The sequence below is a fragment of the Heptranchias perlo genome, unplaced genomic scaffold, assembly GCF_035084215.1.
Source record: "Heptranchias perlo isolate sHepPer1 unplaced genomic scaffold, sHepPer1.hap1 HAP1_SCAFFOLD_290, whole genome shotgun sequence".
Classification (NCBI taxonomy): Eukaryota; Metazoa; Chordata; class Chondrichthyes; order Hexanchiformes; family Hexanchidae; genus Heptranchias; species Heptranchias perlo.
In genome coordinates, this window is record NW_027139302.1 from 80,597 (window position 1) to 95,702 (window position 15,106).

The window sequence follows — 15,106 nt, forward strand, 5'->3', positions numbered from 1 at the left end:
CCCCAACTCTTTACAATCTATATTAACGATTTGGAGGAGGGGACCGAGTGCAACATATCAAAATTTGCAGATGATACAAAGATGGGAGGGAAAGTAGAGAGTGAGGAGGACATAAAAAACCTGCAAGGGGATATAGACAGGCTGGGTGAGTGGGCGGAGATTTGGCAGATGCAATATAATATTGGAAAATGTGAGGTTATGCACTTTGGCAGGAAAAATCAGAGAGCAAGTTATTTTCTTAATGGCGAGAGACTGGAAAGTACTGCAGTGCAAAGGGATCTGGGGGTCCTAGTGCAAGAAAATCAAAAAGTTGGTATGCAGGTGCAGCAGGTGATCAAGAAAGCCAACGGAATGTTGGCTTTTATTGCTAGGGGGATAGAATATAAAAACAAGGAGGTATTGCTGCAGTTATATAAGGTATTGGTGAGACCGCACCTGGAATACTGCATACAGTTTTGGTCTCCATACTTAAGAAAAGACATACTTGCTCTCGAGGCAGTACAAAGAAGGTTCACTCGGTTAATCCCGGGGATGAGGGGGCGGACATATGAGGAGAGGTTGAGTAGATTGGGACTCTACTCATTGGAGTTCAGAAGAATGAGAGGCGATCTTATTGAAACATATAAGATTGTGAAGGGGCTTGATCGGGTGGATGCAGTAAGGATGTTCCCAAAGATGGGTGAAACTAGAACTAGGGGGCATAATCTTAGAATAAGGGGCTGCTCTTTCAAAACTGAGATGAGGAGAAACTTCTTCACTCAGAGGGTGGTAGGTCTGTGGAATTTGCTGCCCCAGGAAGCTGTGGAAGCTACATCATTAAATAAATTTAAAACAGAAATAGACAGTTTCCTAGAAGTAAAGGGAATTAGTGGTTATGGGGAGCGGGCAGGAAATTGGACATGAAGCTGAGTTCGGATCGGTCAATGCCCTGTGGGTGGCGGAGAGGGCCCAGGGGCTATGTGGCCGGGTCCTGCTCCGACTTCTTGTGTTCTTTAGATTTGTGGTTGGGATCAGATCAGCCATGATCTTATTGAATGGCGGAGCAGGCTCGAGGGGCCGATTGGCCTACTCCTGCTCCAATTTCTTATGTTCTTATGTTCTTATGTTCTAATGGTTGGTGATTGAGGGATTTTAAGGGGATGGGATTTCGGGATATTAACAGGTAGGGATTGAGGGATATTAATTGGTAGGGATAGAGGGATATTAATGGGTGCGGATTGAGGGATATTAATGGGTCGGGATTGAGGGATATTAATGGGTGTGGATTGAGGGATATTATTGTGTGGGAATTGAGGAATATTCGTGGGTGCGGATTGATTGATTTTATTGGGTGGGCGTTGAGGGATATTTTTGGCTGTGGAATGAGGGATATTGATGGGTGCAGATTGAGGGATTTTAATTGGTGGGGATTGAGGGATATTAATGGGTCGAGATTGAGGGATATTAAGGGGTTAGGATTGAGGGATATTTAAGGGTCGGGATTGAGGGTTATTAATGGGTGGCGATTGAGGGATATTCATTGATGGGGATTGAGGGATATTATTGGATGGCTCTTGAGGGATATTAATGTGTGGGGATTGAGGGATATTAATGGGTGGGGATTGAGGGATATTAGTGGGTGGGGATTGAGGGATATTAATGGGTCGAGATTGAGCGATATTAATGGGTCAGGATTGAGGGATATTTAAGAGTCGGGATTGAGGGTTGTTAATGGGTGGCGATTGAGGGATATCAATGGGTGGAGATTGAGGGATGTTAATGGGTGGGGATTGAGTGATATTATTGGGTGGGGATTGAGGGATATTAATGCGTGGGGATTGAGGGATATTAATGGGTGGGGATTGAAGGATATTAATGGGTGGGGATTGAGGGATATTAATGGTTTGGGATTGAGGGATATTTATGGGTGGGGATTGAAGGATATTAATGGTTTGGGATTGAGGGATATTTATGGGTGGGGATTGAAGGATATTAATGGTTTGGGATTGAGGGATATTAATGGTTGGGGATTGAGGGATATTAATGGTTTGGGATTGAGTGATATTAATGGTTGGGGATTGAGGGATATTAATGGTTGGGGATTGAGGGATATTAATGGGTGGGGATTGAGGGATATTAATGGTTTGGGATTGAGGGATATTTATGTGTGGGGATTGAAGGATATTAATTGGTGGGGATTGAGGTGTATTAATGGGTGGAGATTGAAGGCTATTAATGGGTGGGGATTGAGGGATATTAATGGTTGGGGATTGAGGGATATTCATGGTTTGGGATTGAGGGATATTTATGGGTGGGGATTGAAGGATATTAATGGGTGTGGATTGAGGGATATTAATGGGTGGGGATTCAGGGTTAGTAATGGATGGGGATTGATGGATATTAATGGGTGGGGATTGAGGGATATTAATAGGTAGGGATTGAGGGGTATTAATGGGTGGAGATTGAGGGATATTAATGGTTGGGGATTGAGGGATATTAATGGTTTGGAATTGAGGGATATTTATGGGTGGGGATTGAAGGAAATTCATGGGTGGGGATTGAGGGTTATTAATTGGTAGGGATAGAGGGATATTAATGGGTGCGGATTGAGGGATATTAATGGGTCGGGATTGAGGGATATTAATGGGTGTGGATTGAGGGATATTATTGTGTGGGAATTGAGGGATATTCGTGGGTGCGGATTGATTGATCTTATTGGGTGGGCATTGAGGGATATTTTTGGCTGTGGAATGAGGGATATTGATGGGTGCAGATTGAGGGATTTTAATTGGTGGGGATTGTGGGATATTAATGGGTCGAGATTGAGGGATATTAAGGGGTTAGGATTGATGGATATTTAAGGGTCGGGATTGAGGGATATTAATGGGTGGGGATTGAGGGATATTAATGGTTGGAGATTGAGGGATGTTCATGGGTGGGGATTGAGGGATATTCTTGGGTGGGGATAGAGGGATATTAATGGGTGGGGATAGAGGGATATTAATGGGTGGGGATTGAAGGATATTAATGGGTGGTGGGTGGGAATAGAGGGATATTAATGGGTGGGGATTGAGAGATATTAATGGGTGGGGATTGAAGGATATTAATGGGTGTGGATTGAGGTATATTAATGGGTGGGGATTGAGGGATATTAATGTGTGGGGATTGAGGGATATTAATGGGTGGGGATTGAAGGATATTAATGGGTGTGGATTGAGGGATATTAATGTGTGGGGATTGAGGGATATTAATGGGTGGGGATATAGGGATATTAATGGGTGGGGATTGAAGGATATTATTGGGTGTGGATTGAGGGATATTAATGGGTGGGGATTGAGAGATATTAATGGGTGGGGATTGAGGGATATTAATGGGTGGGGATTGAGGGATATTAATGGGTCGGAATTGAGGGATATTAATGGGTGGGGATTGAGGGATATTAATGGTTGTGGATTGAGGGATATTAATGGGTGGGGTTTCAGGGCTAGTAATGGGTGGGGATTGATGGATATTAATGGGTGGGGATTGACGGATATTAATGGGTAGGGATTGAGGGATATTAATGGGTGGGGATGGAGTAATATTAATGGGTGGGGATTGAGGGATCATAATGGGTGGGGATTGTGGGATATTAATGGTTTGGGATTGAGGGATAGTTATGGGTGGGGATTGAAGGATATTAATGGTTAGTGATTGAGGGGTATTAATGGATGGGGATTAAGGGATATTTATGGGTGGGAATTGAGGGATATCCATGGGTGCGGTTTGTTGAATATTAATGGGTGGGAATTGAGGGATATTCATGGGTGGGGATTGACGGATATTAATGGGTGTGGCTTGAAGGATATTAATGGGTGGGGATTGAGGGATATTAATGGGTGGGGATTGAGGGATGTTAATTGGTGGGGATTGAAGGATATTAATGGGTGGGGATTGAGGGGTATTAATGGGTGGAGATTGAGGGATATTAATGGGTGGGGATTGAGCGATATTAATGGTTTGGGATTGAGGGATATTTATGGGTGGGGATTGAAGGATATTAATGGGTAGTGATTGAGGGGTATTAATGGAAGGGGATTGAGGGATATTCATGGGTGGGAATTGAGGGATATTCATGTGTGCAGATTGAGCGATATTAATGGGTGGGGATTGAGGGATATTCATGTGTGCAGATTGAGCGATATTAATGGGTGGGGATTGAGGGATATTAATGGGTGGGGATTGAGGGATGTTAATGGGTGGGGATTGAGGGGCATTAATGGGTGGGGATTGAGGGATATTCATGGGTGTGGATTGAGGGATATTAATGGGTGCGGATTGAGGGATATTAATGGGTGGGGATTGACGGATATTAATGGGTGTGGCTTGAAGGATATTAATGGGTGGGGATTGAGGGATGTTAATGGGTGGGGATTGGGGGATATTCATGGGTGCGGATTGAGGGATATTAATGTGTGGGGATTGACGGATATTAATGGGTGTGGCTTGAAGGATATTAATGGGTGGGGATTGAGGGATGTTAATGGGTGGGGATTGAGGGATATTAATGGGTGGGGATTGAGGGATCTTAATGGGTGGGGATTGAGGGATGTTAATCGGTGGGGATTGAGGGATGTTAATGGGTGGGGATTGAGGGGCATTAATGGGTGGGGATTGAGGGATGTTAATTGCTGGGGATTGAAGGATATTAATGGGTGGGGATTGAGGGATGTTAATTGTTGGGGATTGAAGGATATTAATGGGTGGGGATTGAGCGGTATTAATGGGTGGAGATTGAGGGATATTAATGGGTAGTGATTGAGGGGTATTAATGGAAGGGGATTGAGGGATATTCATGGGTGTGGATTGAGGGATATTAATGGTTTGGGATTGAGGGATATTTCTGGGTGGGGATTGAAGGATATTAATGGGTAGTGATTGAGGGGTATTAATGGAAGGGGATTGAGGGATATTCATGGGTGTGGATTGAGGGATATTAATGGGTGGGAATTGAGGGATATTCATGTGTGCAGATTGAGTGATATTAATGGGTGTGGCTTGAAGGATATTAATGGGTGCGGATTGAGGGATGTTAATGGGTGGGGATTGAGGGATATTAATAAGTGAGGATTGAGGGATATTAATGGGTCGAGATTGCGGGATATTAATGGGTCAGGATTGAGGGATATTTAAAGTTCGGGATTGAGGGTTATTAATGGTTGGCGATTGAGGGATATTAATGGGTGGGGATGGAGGGATGTTATTGGGTGGGGATTGAGGGATATTAATGGGTGGGGATTGAGGGAGTTTAAGGGGAAGGGATTTCGGGAAATTAACAGGTGGGGATTGAGGGATATTGTTGAGTGGGAATTGAGGGATATTTGTGGGAGGAGATTGAAGGATATTAATAGGTGCAGATTGAGGGATATTAATTAGTGGGGATTGAGGGATGTTAATGGGTGGGGATTGAGGGATATTAATTAGTGGGGATTGAGGAATATTAATGGATGGGGATTGTGGGATATCAATGGATGGGGATTGAGCGATATTAATGGGTGGGGATTGTGGGTTATTGATGGGTGCAGATTGAGTGATATTATTGGGTGGGGATTGAAGGATATTAATGGGTGGGGATTGAAGGATATTAATGGGTGGTGATTGAGGGATGTTAATGGGTGGGGATTGAGGGTTATTAATAGGTGAGGATTGAGGGATATTAATGGGTCGAGATTGAGGGAAATTAATGGGTCAGGATTGAGGGATATTAATGGGTGGGGATTGAGGGATATTAATGGGTGGGGATTGAGGGATATTTGTGGGTGTGGATTGAGTGATTTTATTGGGTGGGGATTGAGGGATATTATTGGGTGGGGATTGAGGGATATTTCAGGGTCGGGATTCAGGGTTATTAATGGGTGGCGATGGAGGGATAATAATGGGTGGGGATTGAGGGTTGTTATTTGGTGGTGATTGAGGGATATTATTGGATGGGGATTGAAGGATATTAATGGGTGGGGATTCAGGGATATTTATGTGTGGGGATTGAAGGATATTAATGGTTTGGGATTGAGGGATGTTAATGGTGGGGATTCAGGGGTATTAATGGGTGGGGATTGATGTATATTGGGTGGGGATTGAGGGATATTAATGGGTTGGGATTGAGGGATGTTAATGGGTGGGGATTGAGGGATATTAATGGGTGGGGATTTAGGGATATTAATGGGTGGGGATTGAGGGATATTAATGGGTGGGGATTGAGGGATATTAATGGGTGGGGATTGAGCGATATTAATGGGTGCGGATTGAGGGTTATTGATGGTGCAGATTGAGGGATTTTTATGGTTGGGGATTGAGGGATATTTGTGGGTGCGGATTGAGTGATTTTATTGGGTGGGGATTAAGGAATTTTAAGGGGATTGGATTTGGGTATATTAACAGGTGGTGATTGAGGGATATTAATGAATAGAGATTGAGAGATATTAATGGGTGGGGATTGAGGGATATTAATGGGTGGGTTTTGAGGGATGTTAATGGGTGCGGATTGAGTGATATTAATAGGTGAGGATTGAGGGATTTTAATGGGTCGAGATTGCGGGAGATTAATGGGTCAGGATTGAGGGATATTTAAGCTTCGGGATTGAGGGTTATTAATGGGTGACGATTGAGGGATGTTAATGGGTGGGGATTCAGGGATATTAATCGGTGGGGATTGAGGGATATTAATGGGTGGGGATTGAGGGATATTAATGGTTGGGGATTGCGCGATATTAACAGGTGGGGATTGAGGCTTATTGATGGGTGCAGATTGAGGGATTTTAATGGGTGTGGATTGAGGGATATTTGTGGGTGCGGTTTGAGTGATTTTATTGGGTGGGGATTGAGGGATATTATTGGGTGGGGATTGAGGGATATTTAAGGGTCGGGATTCAGGGTTATTAATGGGTTGCGATTGAGGGATATTAATGGGTGGGGATTGAGGGATGTTCATGGGTGGTGATTGAGGGATATTATTGGGTGGGGATTGAGGGATGTTCATGGGTGATGATTGAGGGACATTATTGCGTGGGGATTGAGGGATATTATTGGGTGGGGATTGAGGGATATTAATGGGTGGGGATTAAGGGATATTAATGGTTTGGGATTGAGGGATGTTAATGGGTGGGGATTCAGGGGTATTAATAGGTGGGGATTGAGGGATATTAATGGGTGGGGATTGTGGGATATTGGCTGGGGATTGAGGGATATTAATGGGTGGGGATTGAGGGATATTAATGGGTTGGGATTGAGGGATGTTAATGGGTGGGGATTGAGGGATATTAATGGGTGGGGATTGAGGGATATTAATGGGTGGGGATTGAGGGATGTTAATGGGTGGGGATTGAGGTATATTATTGGGTGGGGATTGAGGTATATTATTGGGTGGGGATTGAGGGATATTAATGGGTGGGGATTGAAGGATATTAATGGGTGGGGATTGAGCGATATTAATGGGTCCGGATTGATGGATATTGATGGGTGCAGATTGAGGGATATTAATGGGTGGGGATTGAGGGATATTATTGGGTTGAGATTGATGGATATTTAAGGGTCGGGATTGAGGATTATTAATGCGTGGCGATTGAGGGATATTAATGTGTGGGGATTGAGGGATGTTAATGGGTGGGGATTGAGGGATATTATTGGGTGGGGATTGAGGGATATTAATGGGTGGGGATTGAGAGTTGTTAATGGGTGGGGTTTGAGGGATATTAATGCATGGAGATTGAGGAGTATTAATTGAAGGTTGATTGAGGGATATTAATGGATGGGGATTGAGGGATATTAATGGGTGGGGATTGAAGGATATTGATGGGTGGGGATTGAAGGATATTAATGGTTTGGGATTGAGGGATGTTAATGGGTGGGGATTCATGGATACTAATGGGTGGGGATTGAGGGATATTTGTGGGTGCGGATTGAGTGATTTTATTGGGTGGGGATTGAGGAATTTTAAGGGGATGGGATTTGGGTATATTAACAGGTCATGATTGAGGGATATTAATGGATAGGGATTGAGAGATATTAATGGGTGGGGATTGTGGGATATTAATGGGTGTGGATTGAGGGATGTTAATGGGTGGGGATTGAGGGATATTAATTGGTCAGGATTGAGGGATATTAATTGGTCGAGATTGCGGGATATTAATGGGTCAGGATTGAGGGATATTTAAGGGTCGCGATTGAGGGATATTAATGGGTGGGGATTGAGGGATATTAATGGTTGGGGATTGAGGGATATTAATGGGTGGGGATTGAGGGATATTAATGGGTGGGGATTGAGGGATATTATTGGGTCGAGATTGATGGATATTTAAGGGTGTGGATTGAGGATTATTAATGCGTGGCGATTGAGGGATATTAATGGGTGGGTATTGAGGGATCATAATGGGTGGGGATTGAAGAATATTAATGGGTGGAGATTGAGGGATGTTAATTGGTGGGGATTGAAGGATATTAATGGGTGGGGATTGAGGGGTATTAATGGTTTTGGATTGAGGGAGATTTGTGGGTGGGGATTGAAGGATATTAATGGGTAGTGATTGAGGGGTATTAGTGGATGCGGATTGAGGGATATTCATGGATGTGGATTGAGGGATATTAATGGGTGGGAATTGAGGGATATTCATGGGTGCGGATTGAGCGATATTAATGGGTGGGGATTGAGGGATATTAATGGGTGGGGTTTGAGAGATATTAATGGGTGTGGATTGAGGGATATTAATGGGTGGGGATTGAGAGATATTAATGGGTGTGGATTGAGGGATATTAATGGGTGGGGATTGAGAGATATTAATGGGTGGGGATTGAGAGATATTAATGGGTGGAGATTGAGGGATATTAATGGGTGTGGATTGAGGGATATTAATGGGTGGGGATTGAAGGATATTAATGGTTGTGGATTGAGGGATATTAATGGGTGGGGATTGAGAGATATTAATGGGTGTGGATTGAGGGATATTAATGAGTGGGGATTCAGGGGTATTAATGGATGGGGATTGAGAGATATTAATGGGTGGAGATTGAGGGATATTAATGGATGGGGATTGAGGGATATTAATGGTGGGGATTGAGGGATATTAATGGTTGGGGATTGAGTGATCTGAATGGGTGGGGATTGAGGGATGTTAATCGGTGGGGATTGAGGGGTGTTAATTGGTGGGGATTGAGGGATATTAATGGGTGGGGATTGAGGGATATTAATGGGTGGGGATTGAGGGATATTAATGGGTGAGGATTGAGGGGCATTAATGGGTGGGCATTGAGGGATATTAATGGGATGGGATTGATGGATGTTAATTGGTGGGGATTGAAGGATATTAATGGGTGGGGATTGAGGGATGTTAATTGGTGGGGATTGAAGGATATTAATGGGTGGGGATTGAGGGGTATTAATGGTTTGGGATTGAGGGATATTTATGGGTGGGGATTGAAGGCTATTAATGGGTGGTGATTGAGGGGCATTAATGGATCGGGATTGAGGGATATTAATGGGTGTGGATTGAGGCATATTAATGGGTGGGAATTGGGGGATATTCATGGGTGCGGATTGAGGGATATTAATGGGTGCGGATTGAGGGATATTAATGGGTGGGAATTGAGGGATATTCATGGGTGCGGATTGAGGGATATTAATGGGTATGGATTGAGGGATATTAATGGGTGCGGATTGAGGAATATTAATGGGTGGGGATTGAAGGATGTTAATGGGTGGGGATTGAGGGATGTTAATGGGTGGGAATTGAGTGATATTAATAGGTGAGGATTGAGGGATATTAATGGATCGAGATTGCGGGATATTAATGGGTCAGGATTGAGGGATATTTAAGGGTCGGGATTGAGGGTTATTAATGGGTGGCGATTGAGGGATATTAATGGGTGGGGATTGATGGATGTTATTGGGTGGGGATTGAGGGATATTAATGGGTGGGGATTGAGGGATATTAAGGGGAAGGGATTTAGGGATATTAACAGGTGGGGATTGAGTGATATTAATTGGTAGGGAAAAAGGGATATTAATCAGTGTGGATTGAGGGGTATTATTGTGTGGGAATTGAGGGATATTAGTGGGAGGAGATTGAAGGATATTAATGGTTGCGGATTGAGTGATATTAATGGGTGGTGATTGAGGAATATTAATGGATGGGGATTGAAGGGTATTAATGGATGGGGATTGAGGGATATTCGAGGGTGCGGATTGATTGATTTTATTGGCTGGGGATTGAGGAATATTATTTGGTGGGGATTGAGGGATATTAATGGGTGCAGATTGAGGGATTTTAATTGGTGGGGATTGAGGGATATTCATGGGTGCGGATTGAGTGATATTAATGGGTGGGGATTGAGGGATGTTAATGGGTGGGGATTGAGGGATATTAATGGATGGGGATTGAGGAATATTAATGGATGGGGATTGAGGGATATTCGAGGGTGCGGATTGATTGATTTTATTGGGTGGGGATTGAGGAATATTATTTGGTGGGGATTGAGGGATATTAATGGGTGCAGATTGAGGGATTTTAATTGGTGGTGATTGAGGGATATTCATGGGTGCGGATTGAGTGATATTAATGGGTGCGGATTGAGGGATATTAATGGGTGGGGATTGAGGGATATTATTGGTTGGGGTTTGAGGGATATTCATGGGAGGGGATTGAGGTATATTAATAGGTGAGGATTGAGGGATATTAATGGGTGCGGATTGAGGGATATTAATGGGTGGGGATTGAGGGATATTATTGGTTGGGGTTTGAGGGATATTAATGGGTGGGGATTGAAGGATATTAATGGGTGGGGATTGAGGGATGTTAATGGGTGGGGATTGAGGTATATTCATCGGTGAGGATTGAGGGATATTAATAGGTCAGGATTGAGGGATATTAATGGGTGGGGATTGAGGGATATTAATGGGTGGGGATTGAGGGATATTAATGGGTGGGGATTGAGGGATATTAATGGATGGTGATTGAGCGATATTAATGGGTGAGGATTGAGGGTTATTGATGGGTGCAGATTGAGGGATTTTAACGGGTGGGGATTGAGGGATATTTGTGGGTGCGGATTGAGTGATTTTATTGGGTGGGGATTGAGGGATATTATTGGGTGGGGATTGAGGGATATTTCAGGGTCGGGATTGAGGGTTATTAATGGGTGGCGATTGAGGGATATTAATGGTTGGGGATTGAGGGATGTTAATGGGTGGGGATTCAGGGGTATTAATACGTGGGGATTGAGGGATATTAATGGGTGGGGATTGAGAAATATTAATGGATAGGGATTGAGGGTTGTTAATTGGTTGAAATTGAGGGATATTAATGGGTCATGATTGAAGGATATATTTGCGTGGCGATTGAGGGATTTTAATGGGTGGGGATTGAGGGATATTAATGGGTGGGGATTGAGGGATATGATTGGGTGGGGATTGAGGGATATGATTGGATGGAGAATTGAGGGATATGATTCGATTTGTTTTTTTGTGAGGGATCGCTCGGGACAAAGATTGAGGGTGTGTGGAGGAGTTGTGATTGTGGTGCTTGTGCCTGAGCTCTGGAGGGAGCAGCTTTAATGGGCCCAATGGCCTGTCTTGTACCAGACCTTGTTGTCCTGACGCTGCTGTTGTTTTTCCACAGCTTGTGCACCCCTGAGGGAATCTATTGCCAAGCCCTGGACTGTCGAGGTAAGATGTGGAATAGACAAGGGAACAAGTTCCTGTATCAAATGATCCTGGGCTCTGTGTGAATCCAGCGGTTTCTGCAGTTTGCAGCTCGCATTTGCCCCTTTCAGTTATTGTGGACAGACTGCCCGGCTGGAGGATATAATCTGTCCAATCATCCCAGAGCTGGACCATGTGAGAACAGTGTGTATCAGACCCAGACCAATACTGGGACAGGTTTGATATGTACTGTACCCAGACCAGTACTGGGACAGGTTCGATATGTACTGTACCCAGACCAGTACTGGGACAGGTTCTTTCTGTACTGTACCCAGACCAGTAATGGGACAGGTTCGATATGTACTGTACCCAGACCAGTACTGGGACAGGTTCTTTCTGTACTGTACCCAGACCAGTAATGGGACAGGTTCTATATGTACTGTACCCAGACCAGTAATGGGACAGGTTCTATATTTACTGTACCCAGACCAGTACTGGGACAGGTTCTATATTTACTGTACCCCGTACCTGTGATACCAGACGGGGTACAGAACTCTCTCTTGTCCCAGACGGGGTACAGGACCCTCCCTTGACCCCGCTGGTTCTTCCCCCTCGACTGGTGTCTCTGAAGCGATGCTGATGCTAAACTCCAGGCTGGACCTTCCTTCCAACTCACTCGTTAATCCTTCCTTCATTTTCTCTCCAGTGGACGGAGGGTGGACGCCTTGGTCCCCGTGGTCAGACTGTCCAGTGACCTGCGGCCGGGGCTCACAGACGCGCACAAGGGCTTGTATCAACCCCCCGCCTCGGAACAAGGGCCTGGAGTGTGAGGGGCTCAGTGTTCAAAACCAGAACTGCAGCATTCAACCCTGTCCAGGTAAAGAGAGTCCAACCTCGGGGTTTAAACGTGGGGGGCGGGAGGGGGTGGTGGAGGGAGAGAGGGAGTGAATCTGAGGAGGGAGAGTGATTCAGACTGAGAAGAGTGAGAGAGGGAAGGAAAGGGTGAGAATTAGGGAGAGAGTGTGATTGCGAATATGAGATGTCAGAGAGAAGGACAGATTGAGGGGGAAGAAGAGAGAATGAGTGACAATGGAGAAGACAAAAAGTTGACAGGAAAAGAGACTGATGGAGGGACAGAGAGAGAGAGAATGACGGAGGGACAGAGAGAGAGAGAGATAGAGACTGACAGAGGAACAGAGAGAGAGAAAATGACGGAGGGACAGAGAGAGAGAGAGACAGAGACTGACAGAGGAACAGAGAGAGAGAAAATGACGGAGGGACAGAGAGAGAGAGATCGAGATAGAGACTGATCGAGGGACAGAAAGAGAGAGAGAGATAGGGGTATGGTAGCAGAGCGGTTATGTTACTGGACTAGTAACCCTGAGGCCTGGACTAATAATCTGGAGTGAAAAGTTCAAATCCCGCCATGGTAGCTGGGGAATTTAAATTCAATTAATTAAATAAAAAAATCTGGAATTAAAAATACTACTATCAGTAATGGTGGCCATGAAATTACCGGATTGTCATAAAAACCCATCTGGTTCACTAATGTCCTTCAGGGAAGGAAACCTGCCGTCCTTACCCGGTCTGGGCCTATATGTGACTCCAGACCCACAGCAATGTGGTTGATTCTTAATTGCCCTCAGAAATGGCCGAGCAAGACACTCAGTTGCAGAATCTTGCTAAAAAAAGTCATAAGAAGAATAAAACCAGACGGACCACGAGGCACCGGACATGACAACGGCAAACCAAGCCCAGTCGACCCTGCAAAGTCCTCCTCACTAACATTTGGGGACTTGTGCCAAAATTGGGAGAGCTGTCCCACAGACTAGTCAAGCAACAGCCCGACATAGTCATACTCACAGAATCATACCTTTCATCCAACGTCCCAGACTCTTCCATCACCATCCCTGTCCCACCGGCAGGACAGACCCACCAGAGGTGGCGGTACAGTGATATACAGTCAGGAGGGAGTGGCCCTGGCAGTCCTCGACATAGACTCTGGGCCCCATGAAATCTCATGGCATCAGGTCAAACATGGGCAAGGAAACCTCCCGCTGATTACCACCTTCAGTCCTCCTCCATGTTGAACACCACTTGGAGGAAGCACTGAGGGCAGCAAGGGCACAGAATGTACTCTGGGTGGGGGACTTCAATGTCCATCACCAAGAGTGGCTCGGTAGCACCACTACTGACTGAGCTGGCCGAGTCCTGAAGGACATAGCTGCCAGACTGGGCCTGCGGCAGGTTGTGAGCGAACCAACACTGAGGGAAAAACTTACTGGACCTCGTCCTCACCAATCTACCTGTCGCAAATGCATTTTTCCATGACAGTATTGGTAGGAGTGACCACCGCACAGTCCTCATGGAGATGAAGTCCCATCTTCGCACTGAGGACACCATCCAACGTGTTATGTGGCACTACCACCGTGCTAAATGGGATAGATTCAGAACAGATCAAGCAGCTCAAAACTGGGCATCCATGAGGCGCTGTGGGCCACCAGCAGCAGCAGAATTGTATTCCAGCACAATCTGTAACCTCATGGCCCGGCATATTCCTCACTCTACCATTACCAACAAGCCAGGGGATCAACCCTGGTTCAATGAGGAGTGTAGACGAGCATGCCAGGTGCAGCAGCAGGCGTACCTAAAAATGAGGTGCCAACCTGGTGAAGCTACAACTCAGGACTACATGCATGCTAAACAGCGGAAGCAACATGCTATAGACAGAGCTAAGCGATTCCACAACCAACGGATCAGATCAAAGCTCTGCAGTCCTGCCACATCCAGTCGTGAATCATCAGCAAAGTGATGGAAGGTGTCGTCGACAGTGCTATCAAGCGGCACTTACTCACCAATAACCTGCTCACCGATGCTCAGTTTGGGTTCCACCAGGACCACTCGGCTCCAGAACTCATTACAGCCTTGGTCCAAACATGGACAAAAGAGCTGAATTCCAGAGGTGAGCTGAGAGTGACTGCCCTTGACATCAAGGCAGCATTTGACCGAGTGTGGCACCAAGGAGCCCTCGTAAAATTGAAGTCAATGGGAATCAGGGGGAAAACTCTCCAGTGGCTGGAGTCATACCTAGCACAAAGGAAGATGGTAGTGGTTGTTGGAGGCCAATCACCTAAGCCCCAGGACATTGTTGCAGGAGTTCCTCAGGGCAGTGTCCTAGGCCCAACCATCTTCAGCTGCTTCATCAATGACCTTCCCTCCATCATAAGGTCAGAAATGGGGATGTTCGCTGATGACTGCACAGTGTTCAGTTCCATTCTCAACCCCTCAAATAATGAAGCAGTCCGAGCCCGCATGCAGCAAAACCTGGATAACATCCAGGCTTGGTATGATCAGTGGCAAGTAACATTCGCGCCAGATAAGTGCCAGGCAATGACCATCTCCAACAAGAGAGAGTCTAACTACCTCCCCTTGACATTCAATGGCATTATCATCACCGAA